Below are 20992 nucleotides of genomic sequence, written 5' to 3'. Positions count from 1 at the left end.
TGGTATACTTGTTTTGGAAGCTCACTTTTATCAGACCCTGTTCTAAGTATTTTATATGGATTATCTCCTTATACTCTATAAAGTAGGTACAATTATTAGCCTCATGTTACAGAATGAGGTTCAGAGACATCAAATAACTTGTCCAAGGACACTCAGCTAACAGAGCCAGGACTTGAGCCGGACCGTCTGGTGGTAGGTCTTTTACCGCCTTGCTTCTATATGCGAGTAAACGGGATAACGTACGAGAGTGTTGCCATTGGATACTCAATAAGTGTTGCATCCTGGGAAAGATGACCAGACGCCCCGCATTCCTCTGTCTGACCTGTTGTGTGGCTGTAGGAACCTCTGTGTCCCTTTGAGCCTCTGTCCAGTTCCTCCCAACATATAAAGCTTTTCAGTGTGGAATTTAAGAGGCAGGGTCAGGGTGTGGGAAGTGCAGTGTAGTGGAAAGTGTCCTGGATTCTAGCTCTGACTCTCTCACGGACTTGAAAGCAATCTCCCTTCTCTGGGCCTTGGTTTCCCCATTGTTCAGTGAGGGGCTGGAGTAATTGACCCTGAGGGGCCTTGCAGCTCTTGCGTCCTATGTTAAGTTCCATGCTGTCTCCTCAGCAGCCCTAGCCCCCCCGGGGTGGGGGGAAGTGAAGCCTGGAGTACAAGTCCAAGGTCTCAGGTCACTGTGGGTGCTCAGACTTCCCCCACTCAGTGTGTTAACAGGCCAGGTTGGGGGCTGAGTCAGGTGGTGGACGAGACCCTCCCACCCCCTTCATCATAGAGCCCTTGTCGTGGGCCGGGGACCTCCTCCTATGATCCAAGCCAGGAAAGAGCCATTTGACCTCCATACCTCCCCACCTCCTTCTTGGTTACCCTTCTCCGGACTCCTGCACTTCTGAAATCCGGCTCCCTAGGGTCAACGCGGCCCTCGCACCTGTCAACTACCCAGTTGGCTTCTGGTGCTTGGCCCCACCTCCCGGTTTGGGAGTGTTTATGGCAAAGTGCTGAGCACGTGGTAAGTGCCCTGTGTCAGTTGACTCTGAATCTGGTTCCCCTGGTCTTGCGCCTTTTTCAGCGAGAGCGTTAATTGTGTTTTCCAAGCCCAATCTGGCACCACTGAGCAAGGCAGCCGCAGTTATTCTGCGTCTGCCATCCAGCGCCACCACCTTTCCCAGGCCTTCCCTTTACTCCTCATTCCCCGCTTCCTGGAACCTGCTGGTCAGAGGTCCTGCTGCAGCCCCAGTACGTAATGGATAGTGCATTTAACTCTATGCGGTGGGGACCAGTGGCATTTCTATCTCATGAAAGAGGAGCCCGGTCCAGGATAGGGGAGTGCCTTCTCCGAGGTCACCATGCTGGCAGGTGGCAGCGGGAGGGTTTGAGCAAAGGCTGTCTAGTCCCAAAGCCTGCACAGCAGGCCGATAAGAGACCTTTGGTATAAAGGCCTTTGGAGGGATGCACAGATCCAGGGAAACCAAGTAGAGTATCTCTGAGCAGGTGGCCTCTGAATTCCTCCAGGGCAGGCATGTGTCAGTGTGTCTTATCTCTTTTTACCTCTGCCAGGAGCTCAGTGATCCTCCGGGCCTCACCTTCTCCTGGCCCAGCGGGGCGTGGCATCTCCAACAGGGTCCCGCTCCTAGCTTACCCAGAGAATTCGGGTGATGGCTGAGCAGCCTTCCTTACACTGGCGATGGCTTCAGCGTCTCCAGGGTTTGCTGTCCCTGCCTTTGGCGTGCCGAGCTGGAGTTTCGGTCCCCAGCGCCCCTCCCCCCAATGCCTGCATGCCTCACTATTTTTAAGCTCCGTGGGCTTAATGAGCTGCCTGCCATGACACGTCTTCAGCATTCACCTTTTTCTCTAATGAACCTCAGAGAGCTAAGCTGGCTCCCTTTTCACTTGACAACCACCCCCAACTGGGAGGCCAGAGCCGGGCTGTTGCCCACCTGGGTCCAGGCTCCACTCACGAGGACTCACCCTGCGGTGTGCCCCTAAACTCCCCTGGTGGTGGCAACATCGGAATCCAGCACCCCCGCCCCCCCCACCCCCGGACCTGGCCTCTTCCAGATGTGCTGTCCTTTGTCCTGTGTTCCCCCCATCCTACCCCAACCCCTGTCAAAAACCCAGAAACGGCAAAATTTAAACCGCCAAACCATTAAATAGTATTTAGCAAGAGTTTATGATGCATTTAAGAACAGTTCGTGAACTGAGAGCTCTTAAATTCAAATACTGGTAAGAAGCTCACGGACAGGACAGCACAGGACGGCTTATCAAATGGGAAGGAAATACTTTACTCTTTACCTCAAGTGCTTATTACCGTGGGGGTTTCCGCTTGGCAGGGGCTTGGTTAAAGGTGATTATCTTATACCATTTTTAGGAAGAACGACTTGGTTTTGTGTTTTGTTTTTTTTTTTTTATGATTATCAGAGGCATTCACAAGAACTAATCTAAGTTAAAATTTGCTTGTGTTCATGAAATAAGCTAGATTTAGTTTTGCTGATGTGGCCTAAATGGTCTTGTCTGCTCAGGGAATTCTCAAGTCTGGTCTCCATTTTGTATTTAATTTCAGCATCCCCGAGCCATCCCTACACGAGCGTGGCGTGTTATAAAGAGGACTGTTGAGCTCTCCCATGGACTTGGATGGTGGCCTTCCTTGAGGACAAAGGAAGAGCTGGCGAGCTGGAGAGCTGGCAGGGCCTGGACGAATGAGGCCAATTGACAGTGAGGGGTGGGGCGGAGGGGTGAGAGATTTGGAGACTCACAAGGTTGGAGACGGGACCTTGAACTTCATCTAGGCCAACGCCGTGTCCCCTGTCTATGGCCTCCCTTCTAGTAGTTTCTGATCTCAGCCTGAACAACCCTTCGTGACGGGGCACTTGTTACCTCACGGAACGCGCCATCCTATCAGTATTTTTGGAAGCGCTATGTAGAACTCCTCCCTCATTTTGAGGCCGAATCTGTTCTTCCCACCATGAGATGGGGGAGCCCCCAGCAGAGGAAGAGCTCAGCTTCTGCTCCAGCCACACTGCTGGAGTCGGAGAGGGGAAGTGGAAGGTCCACGGCGCGGTGTCCGGGGCACGGGCTGAAGGAACTGCGCTGTGGTCCTCACCTTGGAGGTGACGTTGCTCGGGGGAGTGGGCACCAAGAAGAGGCGAGAGGGCTGGTAGAGAAAACTGAAGTCAGATGCCTGAAGCCCTTCCTGCTTCAGGTGTGTGGCATCTTGAATATGTGGCAGAAAATTAGAAATACCGAAACAGACCAGCTCCATATGGGGAAAAGGTTAAATGCTGCCTCCCGCGCCAGGGACTGGGGGTCTGATGGGAGCCACACTAGGAGTTCCAGTTAAAGCTTTAACCTGGGGCCACCCCGCAGGGAGACCGAAACCCCTGGAAACTCTCCGACCAAGCCTGAGGATGTCACTGGCTTAGAAGACCACGGAATTGGGAATGAACTCTGTGGCCGTGGGCAAGTCACTTCCTCCCTCTGGCTCTCAGCGTCTTCTGCTGTGACATGTGTTGTGTGTGGACCTTCAGAAATGATGCGGGCGGCTGGGCGCCGGGGTTGCAGGATGCTGTGCATGAGGGCGGCTGGGCTTCATCCAGGCCCGCGCTCTGCGGGGCTCGGTGCCACCGGTTGTATGAAGGGGAGGATCCTCTGTCCGCTTCCTTCCGGCCTCGGGCAGAGAGCTGGACACCTGTGCATTGTATACCTGGCTACCGCAGGGCCCATTCTCCGTGTGCTTGGCAATGGTGAGTGTAGAGCGATGCTTCAGCTCCCGTGAGAGAAAGCCTAGAGGCCTCTGGTGTCCTGGGCCAGGGAGGCTGTCCTGCCCCAGGTCTGGCTCTGTGGAGTATGTCCCAGAAGGCGGGGTCTCTCGAGGCGCCTGGGTGGCTCAGTTGCTTAAGTGTCCGACTTCGGCTCAGGTCACGATCTCACGGTTGGTGGGTTCGAGCCCCGCGTGGGGCTCTGTGCTGACAGCTTGGAGCCTGGAGCCTGCTTCCGATTCTGTGTTTCCCGCTTTCTCTCTGCCCCTCCCCCACTTGTGCACATGCTCTTTCTCTCTCAAAAATGAATAAAGTTAAAACGTAACATTAAAAAAAAAAAAAAGAAGGTGGGGTCTCTCGAGCCAAAGGCAGTGTCGTGCTGTACCACCTACCCACCAGCCAAGGTCAGCTGTCATTCCAGCACCTTCCAGGGTCATGGTGGTGAGTGGTCCCATCCTGTCTTACAGTTGTCAGAAACCCACCCCTGCCATCTCTGCCAGATTTCTTGCCTAGAACTGTCCAGCCCTTTCTAAGCCCACCCCCATATCCCTGGCTCAGGGTTCCTTTCCAGGAAGCCTCCCCAGAGTGGTGCTTTTTGGCTCTTTATGCCTTCGCTCCACGGTCTCTCAGCAGGATCACCTGCACCTCACGGGGGAAGCAGGTGGGCCACCTGGTGCCCGGTGCCCTGGGCAGGGCCCATGGTAGCTGCCACAGCAGCCATCTAGTCAAGCTCTTGCAGACCAAATGGAGCACGTAAATGCCGGGCTGGAGCACCGACCACAGGCAGATCAGCTCGGAGAGCTTTCTCTTCTGCCCATTCTTTGATTTGCAGGATAGTTTAGATTCAATAACGTGCACGACTTATTGGTACGTTCTCCTTCACAAGCACCCCAAAAGCCACCTGTGTCCCCTGCCCTGTCACTGCCCACCACTGTCTCACCTCTGTCACCACAGATCAGTTTTCTCTTCTTCCTGGCTCTCCTTCCACCCTTGGCTGTTCTTCATGATGCCTTGCATTTCACCTTTTCCTGCGAATCCTCTGAATGTTGATGTTCCCCAGAGCCTGTCTCTGGTTTCCTTCTCCCCGGGAGACTGTTCTCCCGCCGCCATCCCCCTGCACCCTGCCCAGCCACCTGTGCTAATGACTCCCAGACATTAGTTCTCCCTATAGCCCCCATTCTGAGCAGCACACCCGCCCACCAGCCACCTGCTGGACGTCACGGCCACTTGGTGGCCCAGTGGCATGGCTAGGATGCGGCTGGGATGTCCTTGGGCATCAGTACGACCTTGCCTCGTTGCCTCCGAGCTCTGTCACTGCAGAATGGGAGTGGTGGCCGGAGGAAGAAGAGCCTGACTCTTCTAGCTTCTGTGGGGAGAACCCTGTCAGACCCCGCACAGAAGAATTTGAAAACTTGAGCAAACAAAATGGAGCCCCAGTGGGCCCAGTCCGAGAGGCGGGCCGATGCTGAGTGATGGAAACGTGAGTGTGTGTGAGGGCGGGTTGGAGGTGGGGGGGGGGGGGGGCCTCGTCTGGACACAGGACAGTGCAGTGGCTCAGAGACAGGAATCAGCCCAGAGATGGCCTTAAAAGGCTGGCTGGGGGGCGCCTGGGTGGCGCAGTCGGTTGGGTGTCCGACTTCAGCCAGGTCACGATCTCGCGGTCCGTGAGTTCGAGCCCCGCATCGGGCTCTGGGCTGATGGCTCAGAGCCTGGAGCCTGTTTCCGATTCTGTGTCTCCCTCTCTCTCTGCCCCTCCCCCGTTCATGCTCTGTCTCTCTCTGTCCCAAAAATAAATTAAAAAAAAAAAAAAATTTAAAAAAAAAAAAAAAAAGAAAAAGGCTGGCTGGGCTGGAGTTGAGGGTACAGGATGGGGAAGCATGGTTTATTAAGAGAGGCCTGGCTGCCAGCACAGAGACCTGCAGTCTCCAGGAAGTACAGAGAAGGGTGCTGAGCTCAACCTGGGCCACAGTATGGTGTTTAGGAGAAGCCCACCCGCCCCCCTAGAGCTACCCCTGTGTGCTCCTTGTGGCTCCCAGCCCCTGAGGAACAGGCTATGGGCACAATAACTTGCTTTACGTTCATCGTCTCCGAGCCTCACAAGCCTATGAGGCGGGTACTGTTCTCATTCTCACTTTATAGATGGAGGAGCAAGACCCAGAGAGGTTAAGCTACCTGCCCAAGTTCACAGGGCTGCAAGCGGCAGAGCTGAGACTCGAAGCCAGGTCTGTCGGACCCAGGGGCCAGGCGCTCATCTGCGCCACGTGGCTGCCCCCCAGGCTTGACCTGGCTCCGTTTCCTCGCTGGTCCTGCCTCCCAGGTTTGGATCCACAGAGAATCCAAGCTGGGCTTTCCAACTTGGAATTTTCCCGTATCTCTTCCCTCCTCCAGCCTGTTGGCATTTTGAGGACATGGCTTGCCTCTGTGGGCCCCTGTTTCCCATGTCTGTTCTGGCTCCCAGGTCAGGCAGGAGAAAGTTGGCTTCTTCGGGGAATATAATTGTGCCCCCGGGATTTGCATGACCCACTTTAGTTTGTGGAGACCATGAGCTGTCAGAGGTGTTGGTGGTAATGGGCATCTTCATTGGAAAAGTGAAGGGCACCTCTTTTTCCCCAAGGGCCTGTCCGGCCTCTGGGAGGAAGGAGGCATTTGTGGAAATGGGGGGAACAGACTGCATCCGCCTTGGCTGAGCCCCTCCCGGGTGCTGGTTCCCATCTCCCACTGAGGGCACACTGGGCTCCCCAGACTTCTGAGTGTCCCAGCCCCCTCCTTGGCCCCAGATGATATACTCTGCTACCTGAGGGTACAGTTCTTTCCATCCTGTGGGGAAGAGGAAACTGGACACAGTGTGAGTAAGCAACCTCTTTTACCCTGCTTAGCCTCGGTTTCCTCATCTATAAAATGGGAATAATAGTATCTACCTTACGCGACTGAGCATGAAATGAAATTCAGTGAGGCATTTACTAGAACCTCAGGGAAGGTTTCCTTCCTTTCTCTTGGCACACACCCCCACCCCGTGGGCCCAGGGCCTTCGTGCTATCTCTCCCCCACAATGAGTCCCGTGAGCCAGGGCTGTTTGTTAGGAAGGAAAGAGCCCTGGGCTGGATGCCAGGAAGTCAAGGTTCAAGTTCACAGTAAGTGCTTGGGTAAGTTGATTTCTGAGCCTCAGTGGTCTCTTGTCATGGGGAGGATCCCATCTGCTCCCTGAGAAGGCCTGAGTTTGTCATCTTCCACGAGGACAGGGCTGAGCTCTATTTATCTCATGTTCCCAACACTTAGCGCTGACAGGGTTGGATGTGAGGGCTGACTTCTGCCTGGCCCCGCAAAAGTGAGAGAAGTAATCTTCAGGCCCTTCCCCGGCCCTAGACTCTCGGGAGGTCTGAACCGCAAGGGACTCCCTTTCCCAAGGAAGAAGCCCCAGGGAACAGTCTGCCCAAAGGCTGCCGTCGTCTCGTCCTTGTTGAACAGTCCATGTCAGCAGGCTTGCCCACCCCAGGCCAATGAGCGTTCGGGCCCCGGGGTGGGGGGTGGGGGGTGGGGTCTGGCCTTGACAGGCACGCCCCTAGCTTCCGTGTCTCTCTTCTCCCTTCTGAAGAAGGGGGGCTTGATGGACGTGGTTGCTGGAGGGGAGGGTGCACTACCTGGTGAGACCCCCACCTTCTCAGTTCCCTGCTGCCAAGCTCAGGGCTCAGGGCCGGTGGGGCCTGGCAGGAAATACAGAGGCAGACAAGACACGTTCCACCTGTAGCCCTCACTATCCACAGGGAGCCGAGCCGCTCACGCAAGTAAGTCTGGCACGGGCAGGAAGCGGTGCGGCGTCTCTGGGAGGAGAATCCCCGGGGCCTCAGGCTCTCCGGCCTCATGCCCTCCGAAGTGCCCCTCGCTTCCTGGCTGGTGTCACAGCCTCCTTCCCGGGACGTGAGGTCTGACCTTGTGCCCACGGTCAGCCAGCCCCGCTGAGGAGAAGCGAGGAGAAAAACCACATGTGTCCAGGGCGCGTTGTGACTGATTTCATTCTCACAGTGCTCTGGGGGGACAGGCACCCTGCCCTGTCTTTGTAGCTGAGGAAATGGTACCTGAAGCCCAAGCCCATCTCTCAGGGTTGCTGAGCTCTGGGCACCAGGTTCCAACTCAGCCCGTGTTCCAAAGTCCACGTTCTCCTCACCACACTGGCACCCCTCGTGAGGCTCATGCTCAGAGGCTGAGTCTCTGAGCATCTCAGAAGGTCCCCGGACCACTCTGGGAGGTGCAAAGGCACTTTCCAAAGCGTGGAAGTGTCGAAGGGGAGAGGCACCAGGTCTCCTGATGCCTCCTTCGGGTCCTGCACCCCGCCAGGAAGCAGGGGAGTGACAAGAGGTGACCGTGATGCGGTGGGGGGCAGGGGGTTGCGGGGGGGCCTGCCGTCTCTCCCGCCTCCGAAGCTCTGTGGCCCTTCAAGGTGACCCACGCTGGAGTCTGTCCCCGCTCGCTATTAAGTACGGGGTCTTCACATGTCACCCCCCAGTTCCTGGACAAGCGGTGTGCTCTGACACCCCCAGTTCCCTCTTCCCAGGGCTTCTCGCGTCCCTGCAGGTGGCTCTGTGGCACACACATTTGCTCGCTTGTGTAGACACATGTGCACAGTGCCGTGCAAGTGTGTTAGCAGTCACAACACCACACACGTGCACGCACGCAGAACCTTCCCGGCACCCCCTTCCCTATCCTGTTCCTTCACTGGCTGCTGTCGCCCCAGTCGCCTGGGCCTGAGAGAATGCAGAAACTCTCTCCTCTTACAGCCGCTGAGCAAACACGGCTGCGCCGTGGTTCCGCTCCATCACTCGGCTAATGGAGCCTTCTGCCAGTTGCCCACCTCCTCCTTTCCAGGCCGTGAGCGTTGACTGGGGCCTAGGAGGCAGTCATCCTGGGCTGGGGGGAGCCCACTTCCCTGCCGGGGCGAAGATGGGGCCGTGGCAGGCTGCAGGCTCCTGGACAGACAGGAGCCCTGTCAGCCAGGCCCCAGGGAGGAGGCTCCTGGGTCTCTAACCTTCTCCCTCGGGGGCCACCTAGGGCCCCTGCCACCCTGCCGTGGCTCCCCGCCCCTGCCCGCTCCTTCTCTCCCCCGCCACCCCCACCACCCCCACCACCCCCACCACACACTCACATTCGCACGCTCACCCCCTCCGACACTCTCAGAAACACATCACACGCACTCACCCCACACCTCCACGCTCACACACTCCAATTAAAAGACTTTTGCGTTCAGCCTGAGCCTCTCACCCCCGGTCCCTTAGCGGGGCTCCCTTAGCGGGGCCGTGCTTAGCAGAGCTAGTGTGTTCAAAGCTTGTAACATTTAGTCGGGAAGAAGATGCATCAATTTTTAATGGTTTTCAGCTCAAAATGAAGATGTGCATTCGCCACGAAGGATAACAGGGGACCGTGCTGGAAAGGACGGTGCCGGTCACATGCGGCACAGCAGGGATCCCATTGATTTGTGTCAGATCATCACTGCTGAGCCACAAGAGCTCCTCTTCTCCACGCGCTGCGCAAAGCAGCGGCCCCCTCCCTGGCCTGGGTCCCGCCCTTGTGCCCCACACTCACGGCACACTCGAAGTCTCCATGACACTTTGGGGGGCAGGCCTCTTCACCCCCTCCGCGCCAGGCAGCCTGGGGCCCTGCTGGTCCCTAAGCTTTCGTGTATATTCCCACTCAGTCACCCGTCCAGGATCCCCCCACCCTTCCTGGCCTGTTCCCAAGTATCCTGACACCCAACCCATGGAAGACCTCTCCTCCGCCCCAGGAGAGCTGCCCACAGGCTTGGGAGACACTGTCGGGTGCTGGGCAGTGGGGGCTCTGGATGAAGGCCCAGGATTCTGAGTCTTGGGAGAAGGGGGAGGGAACGCAGCAGGTCTAGGGGTAGAGGGACCCCTTGGAGCAGCACCGCTGGAGGCCCCGTAGGCTGTCCTGGGCTGGCAAGAGCGGCCGGAGGTGACTCAGCAGCTTTTCCCCCTGCTGGAGTGAGCTGCTATAGTCTTCACTCCCTGCGGGAAGTCTGGACTCTTCCCCCAACGCGGGGGTCCCCTGTCCTGGTCCTGGCTGGGGTCTTGGCTGGGGTGGCAGAGGGAAGCGGGACCCCAGGGGCCTGGCCTGATGGGGGCATCCCTGCCCTCCACCGCCGCACCCCCTGCACCCGGCTATCGGCTGTCGTTAACCAAAGATGAACTGGAACCCGTGGGCTTGCAGGGGATGGAGGGAGGGGGGCACCAAGAGCAGGGAGTCAGGGACTGGACGGCTCACGCCGCTCTGCCCCCACTTGCCGCGGTACTTGTGAGACATGAGATAACACACGTCCCTTGGGGGCCGGGTTCCTCATTGTTCAGATGGGGGGTTTGGGCTGCATTGTCAGCCGGGTGCCCTCAGCACTCACAGTCCAGGGCTTAATTCATCTGTGACGGAAGAATATCCACACCCTGAGTCTAGGTTCAGAGACAAGTACCCTGTGGGGGGGTGTGCAGGGCTGCAGCGTTCCAGGGGCCTCACACAGGAGCCCCCGGCCTTCGTCATCACAGGCCAGCAGAGTGGGGTGGTTGACTTACGGATGTGCCAGGAGACCGGCCCAAGGTCACGCACAGCGATTGAGTGCTGGAATGAGGACTCAGTCCCCGCCGTCACATCCTGTGCTTCAGAGCTGTGACCTCTGCCCAGGGCCTCCTCTCAGTGGGCTGGGATTTACTGATCTCAGCCTAGAGGCAAAAGAAAGAAAACGGGCATCATTGCAGTGGGAGAGATTGAAGTTAGACACTGGGAAGGACTTTTCTAGCTCTCCGGAACCTTGGAGTGGGTAGCTGCCCCGGAGCTAGTCAAGAGCAGGCCCTGCCTCGCTCTACCAGCAGTGACAACCTTGTTCCAAAGTGCAGGTGCATGTGGCCCGACCCGGGAAGGCTCATCAGGCCTTGGTACACAAGGAGCTCACAGACATGGGTAATTTATTTTCCCAATGAGCTAGAAAAATAATTCATTAAAACTTTATCCTCTGCCTCCCGGGACCAAATGTCGGACTGGAGCATGGGTTCAAAAAACAAAGAGATGCACTTACCCTTAGGCATTGATCTTTTTAGCCTGCTAGCTTTGGTGAGAGGCATCTTGCTGGTTAACCTATTTCCATCTCATTACTTTGGTTTCCGCAACTACAACATGAGGAGAGATTAAGTAAGTTAGCTCCCCATTATCTGTATTAATGAAGGCCAGGCCTGAGTGTGATAATCTGCAGAAGTGTATGGTCCCCAGATCATATTGACTTGGTTTGGAGTGGGAGTTGGTCGCGAGTGTGTGCGTGTATGTGTGCGTGTGTGCGTGCACACGCACACACATGCACATGTGCTTTTGGTGAGGGGTGGGGATCAAACTTACTCATGTTTGTTGTGGGGTCAGAATCCGATTTTTTTTTTAAACTTTTTTTTTTAATGTGTATTTATTTTTGAGACAGAGAGAGACAGAGCATGAACGGGGGAGGGGCAGAGAGAGAGGGAGACACAGAATCGGAAACAGGCTCCAGGCTCTGAGCTCTGAGCTGTCAGCACAGAGCCCGACGCAGGGCTCGAACTCACGGACTGCGAGATCACGACCTGAGCCGAAGTCGGACGCTTAACCGACTGAGCCACCCAGGCGCCCCCCGATTTTTTTTTTTTAAGGTGGTATCTGGTATGAAGTGCTGGGATAGTTGAAAGGGCAGAAATTACCTTTTTTTTGGTATTTTTATGTAATTTATTTTTTAATTTGCCTCCAAGTTAGTTAGCATATAGTGCAACAATGATTTCAGGAGTAGATTCCTTAAAGGGCAGAAATTACTTTTTAAAAAAAAATGTTTATTCATTTCTGAGAGAGAGAGAGAGTGAGCAGGCACAGGCATGAGTGGGGGAGGGGCAGAGAGAGGCGGGTGACAGAGGGTCCCAAGCAGGCTCTGCACTGATCGCAGAGAGCCTGATGCGGGGCTCAAACTCACAAGCCATTAGCTTATGACCTGAGGCAGAGTTGGACTCTGAACAGACTGGGCCACCCAGGCGCCCCAAGAATCTGATTTAAAAAAAATTTTTTTTAATGTTTATTTATTTTTGAGAGAGACAGAGCACAAGTGGGGGAGGGGCAGAGAGAGAGGGAGACACAGAATCCGAAGCAGGCTCCAGGCTCTCAACTGTCAGCACAGAGCCCGACGCGGGGCTTGAACTCACGACCTGTGAGATCGTGACCTGAGCCGAAGTCGGGCGCTCAACTGACTGAGCCACCCAGGCGCCCCAAACCCCAAGAATCTGATTTTGAAGGGAGTCTCATCTGGGAGGATATCAGTGGAGCCCAGAAACCAGCTGGAGGTGAGTGTGGGGCTTTAGAGCTCCTGACCCATTCTAGGGCACAGGAGAAGCAAGGCGAGGAAGCAGGGTGGCCTCTGGGCAAGGCAGGGAATATCTTGACGATGCCTCCCAGTCTGGGGCAAGTTAGGCGACTCCTGGCTGAGCTACATAAGCCCCTCATTTGTTCTCTCTCTTGTGAGGCTGGGAACTGGGCTCCTGATTCCGAAGCACCGCGGGGAGGGGGAGGGCACAGGCAGATATATTTGTGTGGTTCGAAATCACAGAAATACAGAAGGGTTCGCAGTGAAATATGTGCCAACTACTCCTTCCCAACTCCCCTCCCCTGGAGCAACAGCCAATGTCACCAGCTCCCTGTGCGTCTTTCCAGAGCCAGTCTGTGAATATCTCAGCACGTATATACACACAGCCCCCCCCTTTCCCCACGGATATTATGCTTAACTCGTGTGCATATTCATTTTTTGGTTAACATTCTCTTGAGATCATTCCACATCAGCACCCAGAGAGTAAAGCCCTGGAGCACCTCCACGATGCTCCCGCATCAGCTGACCACGAGCAGAGCAAAGGTCCTAAAAGCAGAGCATCCGGGAGCTTATGGGAGTGGGTGGGAGGCCAGCTCACGCTGCCTTCTGCAACTAATCTAACCCCCTTCCATCCTGACAGGTTATGGTCAATGGCGTCTCCCTTTAGACACAAGGATTACCGCTCGGCTCTGAGCAACCTCTCGGTGTTTGGAGTCAAGGGGACGCAGCCTCCAGACACAGGCTGTTTTCTCTTGTTAGGACGCCCTACCTGGGTGTACCCCAAGGCTCTCGGTGCATATGACCCTTTTAATACCCACCGGTGGGCCTGCTTCCTGCCCTGCTTCAGGCCTCTTCCTCTGGGTTGGTCCTATGGTGACAGAGAGAAAAAGGGATAAGATAAAGGATTCAATCAGGTCGTCACTAGCCCTCCACCTCCTGTCCCGCCACCAGGCCAAACGTGGCCATTCCCCCTGCCAGAGGGGGCCAGAGGCAGCTAGCTAGTGCTCGGAGATCCCAGCGTGATCCCAAGCGTGTAAGGATCCTTAGACCACACACACCACCTCTCCTGGCCCTGTTCACCCGAGCCCGGCCCCTCCTGGTGCAGCCACTTCCAATAGCCAGGGTGTCCAGCAAAGCTTGGCTGAAATGGCCGTATCGTTGCTTTTCTCAGTGACGGTGCAGGGGTGAGGGAGGACGGAAAAGCCTAAAGCCGGGGGAGGACGTCGGGGAGGGGTACGTGCAGGGGGGAGGGCTAGGTGAGTGGTGGCTGCAGCCCAGAGTGGTACTGACTTCCCCTGAGGAGAGACGCAGAGGCCAGGGCGCCCAGAACTGTCACAGGGGCCAAGTGGCCACCCTGGACAGACAGACAGGTGGATGGCAGCCAGCGGGCTGGGGGAGGAGGTCCTGCATGGACTCTCCGCTGTAGCTACCTCCCTAGCTTCCGCTCCACCCCTGCTCCTCACTGGGGGAGACCCTGCCTTCCTGAGCCACCCCAGAGGCCTGTCCCCCAGCCCCACCCCGGGGGGGGTGGTGGTGGTGGGATAGGGATCCGGAGAGCAGGACACTTGGCCTCAGGCAAACTTAGGCTCCAGTCTTGATGCTGACTGTCCGGCAGGCACTTAGCTGAGTGGAATGTGCCTTGTCTCTGAATTGGAGCTCACAACGGTGCCCTCCCAGACGGATTAACCGAGAACGAGAACAGAGACTTAACTGATTATTAAGTGTGTCGCACCTGTGGTTTCCTTCTGCGGCCTTTGATGGGAGCCAGGTGGAGGGCACTGTCCAGGTGCACAGAGCCTTCAAGGCTTAGCTTACTTCCAACCACTGGTCTTGGACTTTTGCTTCCCCTGGCAAGTCTTTCTGACTTCTTAGAACCTCGTTTTCCAGTGTGGCCACTGACCACCTGCATCAACGTGAGCCAGGGTGCTCGTTGTTAACCTGCGGGTTCCCGGGCCACACTTCCAACCCGCTGAGCAAGGCTTTGAGGGCGAGGTGTCGTGGGGGGGGAGTGGTCTGCACTTCGACAAGCTTCCCAGGGGCTCCCCAGGAACGAGACCCTTCCTCATCCCTTCCCCTGTCTGTCTGCTCCTTGCTGGGTCTCCCGGCCCCTCCCCCCCTTCAGACCTTGACCCCGCCCGCTGCAGGCGCAGAACAGGTGCCTCCACCCCGCCCCCCCCCCCCCCCACCTGTCTCCCAGGTGTCCTGGTTTTGGTGTCACGGCACCTTGCAGCCGTCCCTGCCTGATGATGCCATTTCATGCTTTCCTGCTCGGGTGATTCTGACCAGACAGAGGAGTTCAGTCTGTGCCGGGAGCCCCTGGAGCCTCAAATCATTTATCATCCTCAACCCTTCCAGCTGGCTGCCTTCCCCAGGACTGCAGCCTGAGCCACAAGAGAGGCCAAGACAGCTGTAAATCCCTGAGGATTTGACTTTTCCTCCTTGCTGTGCTTGTCTCCGCCTGTGCTCCGATGCAGGAAGCCTGCATTCTAGCGTGGGGAAGAGTCCTGGAGACGGAGGAGGCAGCTGTGCTGCGGGGGAAGGAACTGGATGGGGTTCCAGAGACTTAGATTCTGCCCCCAGCGCTGCCAGCAGCCCGGGCTGTGTGGCCTTGGACGAGGCACTTCACCTCTCTGGGCCTCTGTTTTCCGCAGGAGTCTTGGGAACTGGTGCCAAGTTTTCAACAGCTTGTTTCCTTAGCTTCCGGTGGACTGAGGAGGGAAGAAGAAACTGACCCCTTGGGCTTACCCAAGAGGGAACATAAAAGTCGTTTTTATTTTATTTTATTTTATTTTTAATCTTTTTTTAAATGTTTATTTATTTTCGAGACAGAGAGAGACAGAGCATGAACAGGGGAGGGTCAGAGAGAGAGGGAGACACAGAATCTGAAACAGGCTCCAGGCTCCGAGCCATCAGCCCAGAGCCTGACGCGGGGCTTGAACTCACGGACCGCGAGATCGTGACCTGAGCTGAAGTCGGACGCTTAACCGACTGAGCCACCCAGGCGCCCCAAAAGTTGTTTTTAGAAACACTTAGGAAATGGTTGGTGATGTCACAAGCATTCACAACTGCGCGAGGTCTGAGGCATGATAGCCCAGGCATCGCAGACGTGAGGGGTGCGCAACTCATCCATTTCCCGAGGATATTTTTTGAGAGCCCGCTCTGTGCTAGTCAGAAATGCCTACATTCGTGAGTCTTGAAGTCGAGTGAGTGGAGACACAGATAAAATGTGTGGTGTGTCTGTTGGTGATAAGTGCTGTGCAGAAGACGAAATAAAGGGGGGCTGAGATGCCAGTGGTTGGTGGGAGTTTGCCTTTTCAAAAATGGTCATCACGGATGACCTCGCTGCGCTGAACACACAGCTGTGTGGAGGCCTGCAGGGAAGAGTGTTTCAGGCCGAGGGAACAGCAGGTGCCAAGGCTCTGAGTTAAGGGTGAGCTAGGCATGAGTGAAGATCTGGAAGGAGGCCAGCGAGGCAGAGGAGGGAAGGAAGAGAACCAGGGGGGAGGAGCGAGGGCACGGGGCTGGCTGTGCAGGGCCTTGAAAAGTTCTGTGAGGACTGGGTACTTTGAGGGAAGTAAGCCGCTGTAGGGTTTTGTTTCAGTAATAGGACCGCTCTGCCTGCTGGGCTGAAAACAGCCTTGAGACCGACAAGAGGGAAAGAGGAGACACCGGCTAGGAGCCTCCCATCATCCTTGTCCTGATAGAAAGGCCCCCTGAGAATGGCGGGCCGCAGAAGGCCCCAGGGTAGTTCAGAGGGGCAGAAGGGCTTGGAGGGTCCCCTGGAGGGCACCGTGGGGTCTTGAGGTGGGGGGAAAAGGGCTTGCTCGGCTTTCTCTCTTTTTACATTTTTTAAACTCCCTCGACTCTGGAAAAGACGCGGAAGAGCTAAGGGATAAGGGTCATTGAGTCACATCGGAGGGAGCGTCTCCCGAGAAGAAATGCCCAAAGGGCAGCCTTGGAAAGATGAGAAGCACTTCTCAATGCTCTGGGCAGGTTCGGGCCAAGGAAAGGGCACTCACCATCCCCGTTCACGTTAGCCTCAGCTGAAGGCATTAGGAATGCAGACTCCGTTTGACAGTTCAGCGGTCTAAGATTGGAGAGGTAAAAGAAACCATCCAGGGTCCAACGGCTCATAAGAGAATGTGCCTGACCCCGTAGCACGAGAGGCCGGCTGCAAAGGCAGAGGGTGGATGGACGGCTCGCGGAACCATGGACACCGCCGCTCACTCGTGCCGACTTTGGAGTCTCATCACGCACACGCACGGGTGCACACACGCACATGCTCCCCAGGCCTCGTGGGGAGCGCCCTGGACCCAGCCTGGTGACTTGGAGCGGCTAGATTGAGTCTTAACAAGCCTGTGGAAAGAGCCCTGAGTCCGAGTCCTAGGCATTAATGCACCGGGTGGCCCTGGAAGGACGGGCTCCAGTGTCATCTGCAAAATGACATAACGTGTCCAGTGGTCTAGAGTCTGTGTCCTGCTCATTCCTTTTTTCATCACGTACCACATGTTTACTGAATGCCTCTCATATGTCAGACAGTCTGGTATCTGCTAGGGCAGGGTCAGCAAAATTTTTCTTCAAGGGCCAGACAGTAAAGACACGAGGCCATACAACGTCGGTCACACCTACTCGACTCTGTTGTTGTGGCGCAAAAGCAGCCAGAGAGAATGTGTCAAGGGATGAGTGTGGCTGTGTTCCAATGTAACTTTATTTACAAAAATCAGGCCGTGGGCCCCATGGGGCCCGTGGGTCATAGTTTGCCAACCCCTGTGCCAAGGCCACGGCGGTAAACAACGCACGTGTGGTCTCTGCTTAAATACAATCACAAGCTGTGTAAGTGCTGTGAAGGTAAGGACAGAGCTATGAAAACATATCAGGCCTCAGTCTGGGGGCGGTGGTGGCAGGAGGCACGAGTGGGAGGAGGGGCCGTTGGAGCTGAGCCGAGAAAGACGTGCAGGCATTAGCTCAGTGAAGTTGGGGGGTGGGCCACAGCATGTACCAAGGCCCTGTAGCGTGTGTGTTAGTGGGAGCAGAACATCTGTATTAGAAGAGAGAAAAAAAGCCATGTGTGGTTGGTATTTGAGACTCAGGGCAGGGGAAGAGGAAATGGTGATGCTGGATACAGGACACGAGGGCCTGGTAGGCCACCTTCAGGATTGTGGCTTGTGCCCCTGGAATGGCTTTTACCCATAGTGACATGATCAGATTCATGTTTTAGGAAGATTGCTTTGGTGGCACCTGCAGAACTGATTGGAGATGAGCAGGAGGAAACAGAGTATGGGTAGAATGGGTATATCGAGGGCCCAGCTGGACCTCTGGGCCTGGAGCTCAGGAGTGAGTCGGGCTTTGGCAGCCATCAGAATGGGGATGTGGCTGAGGCCAGGGTGTGCAAGAAGTCACCCGGGGGGACACTTGGCCTGGGAAGAGAAGCCTTGGGGGCAAACCTTGAGGCAAGCGATGGAGTCCGAATTATGAAAATCAGGAGTGGTTGGAAGTGAACATGAGAGAAGTCAAATACAACCAAACGAAAAGCTCTGCTGGGTTTAGTGAGTGACCCTGTGGTCACCCGCGACTGTGCAGAGAGCCACTTCAATGGAGTGATGAGGCAGAAGCCACAGTGTGGGCGCTGAGGAGAGAGAGTTGGGGGCGAGGAAATGGAGACCATTGGTGGAGTGTGACCCTGAAGGGAAGGGGAGACTGATGCAGCTGAATGAGGAGGGGTGGGGAGGCTCTTCATTGCTTGGCTGGTGGTATTTTAAAATGGGAAGAACTGAGCAGAGGGAACCTTTCTGATGCCCAACCTTTCCTGTTCCTGTCTTTGTTTGTTATTTGCACATTTCAGTCATTTTGTATCACTCAATAACTGCCAACTCGTAAAGATATGGTAGTGACTCAGATGAAAACATTCACTGTTGTAAAATAATTACTGAGCATACAAACAACTTTTCATAAAAGTGTATCCTCTACCATCTGAGAGGTGGTGTGGTCTAGAGGAAAATCGCACTGGGCAGGCATTAGGAGACCCGGTTACCAGTCCCAATATGCTATAGGTCAACTAGATCTGAGCAAACTGGTTGACCAGGAAAAGTTGGGGATAAGAAAGCACATGCATCAAGAAGGTGGCCTGAGAAGGTCAGAGGGGACCCCTGAGATGGGGGGATTGGTCTTAAATAGGAGGAAAGTACTCAGTTGAAACAGGAGGTCAGGAGGAGAGGGCGGTTTATATGCAGGAAGGTCTGTGGTTTGGCGTAGGGTGGGACGTTGTCAGAGATTTCTCTTCAATGGCTTCTGATAATGACAGGCAAGGTGTTGGAGCCATGGGAAAGCCACGGGACTATGAAACAGAGGGTCTGGAGTGTCCGTTGTGAAGGAAGGCAGAGTGAGTTGATGGGGAGCATATATTAAGGTTCCTGTGCAGGGTTGAAGGACTGGGTGGTGTTGAGAATCTACGGGGTGCCCAGCTGCCCTCATGCAGGATGCTCATCAGCAGTGCTTAGCACTCTGGGGGTGGCAATGGAGAGGAAAAAGCTGATAGTGGGTGTCTTAGCTCAGATTGCTATAACAAAATACCGTAAACTAGGAGGCTTATCAACAACAGAAACGTATTTCTCACAGCCCTGAAGACTGGGAACTCTGAGATTGGGGTGCTGGCAACGTTGGGTTTTGGTGAGAGCTCTCTTCCAGGTTACAGACTGCCGACTCCTGGCATCCTCACGTGGCAGAAGGAGCCAGCTAGCTCTCTGGCCTATTCTTCTCAGGCACTAACCCCATTCGTGAGCTCCACCATATGATCGAGACACCTCCCGGGTCCCACCTCCTAACACTATCACGTTGAGCAGTAGATCTCAACGTATGAATTTGGGGGTGGGGGCGGGGCACAAAAACCCAGTCCCTAATAGGATTTCTCCAGGAGCGGTGTTTTGCCAGGTGAGTGATGGTGCCTCCGGGAGGTCAAGGAGATTTCTGGAGGAAGAACAGTCTAGGCTGTAAATGCAAAAGCTGTGAGTTTGTTTGGTGAGCCTGTGACTGGCAGCAAGAAGGCCAACATGGCAGCAGCTGAGTGGCTGAGAGCAGAAGTGTTAGGAAATGCATTTGGGGAGCTAGCCAGGGGCCAGAGGCCAGACCATGCAGAGATTTTATCTAAGTGTGATGAGAAGCCATTGGAGGGTTTAAAATAAATGGATCTGGCTGCAGTGCAGAGATTAGACTAAGCAGAGGAGAGTGGAAAGCTTCCAGATAGGTGGCTATTGTAAGACTTCAGGTAGAGGGGTGGGAAGTGGCTGAATTTGGAAAACATTGCGAGTGGAGCTGAGAAGTTTGCAGATGCCTTGCAGGTGGGGGTGATGGCAGGAGAGAAGCTTAGGATGACCCCAAATACTTTCTAGATGTGTAGCTGAGCAGGTGGGCCCTGAATCTATAGACCCCATCCATCTCTGGGCACATGGCCCTGAACCTGCCTTTTTAAAAAACATTTATTTATTTTTGAGAGACAGAGAGAGACAGAGCATGAGTGGGGGAGGGGCAGAGAGAGAGAGGGAGACACAGAATCGGAAGCAGGCTCCAGGCTCTGAGCTGTCATCACAGAGCCCGATGCAGGGCTCGAACTCACGAACCATGAGACCATGACCTGAGATGAAGTTGGACGCTTAACCGACTGAGCCACCCAGGCACCCCTGAACCTGCCTTTTATCAAGAGCCACGTTCTCAAGCATCTTCGTTATTCCCCTGCTATCTGGGCAGCTTTGTCCTCATGTCTTATGTTTGAGGTGGATTTAAAAGGGCCTTCCAGGCACCGGGCCCTGGAAAAGCCACTGATCTGTGCCGCTGCTTTATTAACAGCCCTATGTTCCCTCCGAGTAGCTGTATGTCATTCCCCTCTGGTGATTCCCCTGGAACACTGGAGAATCTTTCATGGGAACTTGGGGATGACAAGACATCCATTATTGACTGTTTTAAACTCTTACCCCTTCCCTCTGGAGTCATGGTGCATTCTAGGCTTTTCCTCACTGCCACCGAAGTGCAATTTTCAAGATGTAAATTTGTACACATTACCTGCATCCTTAAAACCCTCTGACAGCTTCCCATTTCTCTTTGGGTAAAGACAAAACTCTTTGCCATGGCCTGTGAGGTTATGTACCTGGGCCAATCTGGCCCACTCTGCCAGCCCCATTTTGACCCATGCTCCTTTCACTCTGGTCTCCTTTTAAGGTTCTGTACTAATCACACTGCTTCCCAACTCAGGGACTTTGCACATGCTGTTCTCTCTGTTTAGGCTGCTTATTCCTCTCTTCCTCACCTGGATACTTCCCAGTATCCTTCAGGTCTCAGTCCGTTCCTCAGGAAAGCAATTTTTCTCTCCCAGACTAGGTTGCATATGCCCCATTATAAACTCATACCGCCAAAGATACCAAAGAATCTCTCCTTTTTGGCATTTCTCAGAATTACAATCTTACATTCACTTATGTGCAGTTATTTAATCCACTTTATGGTAAGTTCCACAAGGGAAGCATGATACGAGTTCAATAAATTTGTTGAATGAATGAATGAATGAATGGCTGTCACATTTGTCCTCTCTCCTCCGTCCCCTGCATTCCTATTCTCATCTGGGTCCGTGTCATCTCTGGCTGGTCTGTTGAACCAGCCCCCTCCTGGGCCCCAGCCCCAGCCCCACCTCCTCCAATGCCTGTGGAGCTATCTTCCCATAGCTCTACTTTTAACAGAGCAGGCCACTCCTCTGCCTTAAATGAATGCTACCACAGTAATATTTTTTACTGGCAAAAACTTGGAAACCATCTAAGTGTTTAATAGCAGAATATTAAACAAATATGGTACTTCCATGTAATGGGTATTATTTAGCTATTCAATAATAAAGGAAATTTTT

General features: G+C 54.8%; 1 protein-coding gene across 4 annotated transcripts in view; it reads left to right on the top strand.

Annotated features, from left to right (window-relative positions):
- Positions 1-20992, top strand: part of SYT2 (synaptotagmin 2) — a 108284-nt gene that overhangs the window by 71710 nt on the left and 15582 nt on the right. The gene's annotated exons all lie outside the window — the stretch shown is intronic.

The sequence above is a fragment of the Herpailurus yagouaroundi genome, unplaced genomic scaffold (assembly GCF_014898765.1).
Source record: "Herpailurus yagouaroundi ecotype Mexico unplaced genomic scaffold, PumYag 308, whole genome shotgun sequence".
NCBI lineage: Eukaryota > Metazoa > Chordata > Mammalia > Carnivora > Felidae > Herpailurus > Herpailurus yagouaroundi.
The sequence above is the reverse complement of the archived record's forward strand: the minus strand, read 5'-3'. Positions and strand labels throughout refer to the sequence as shown.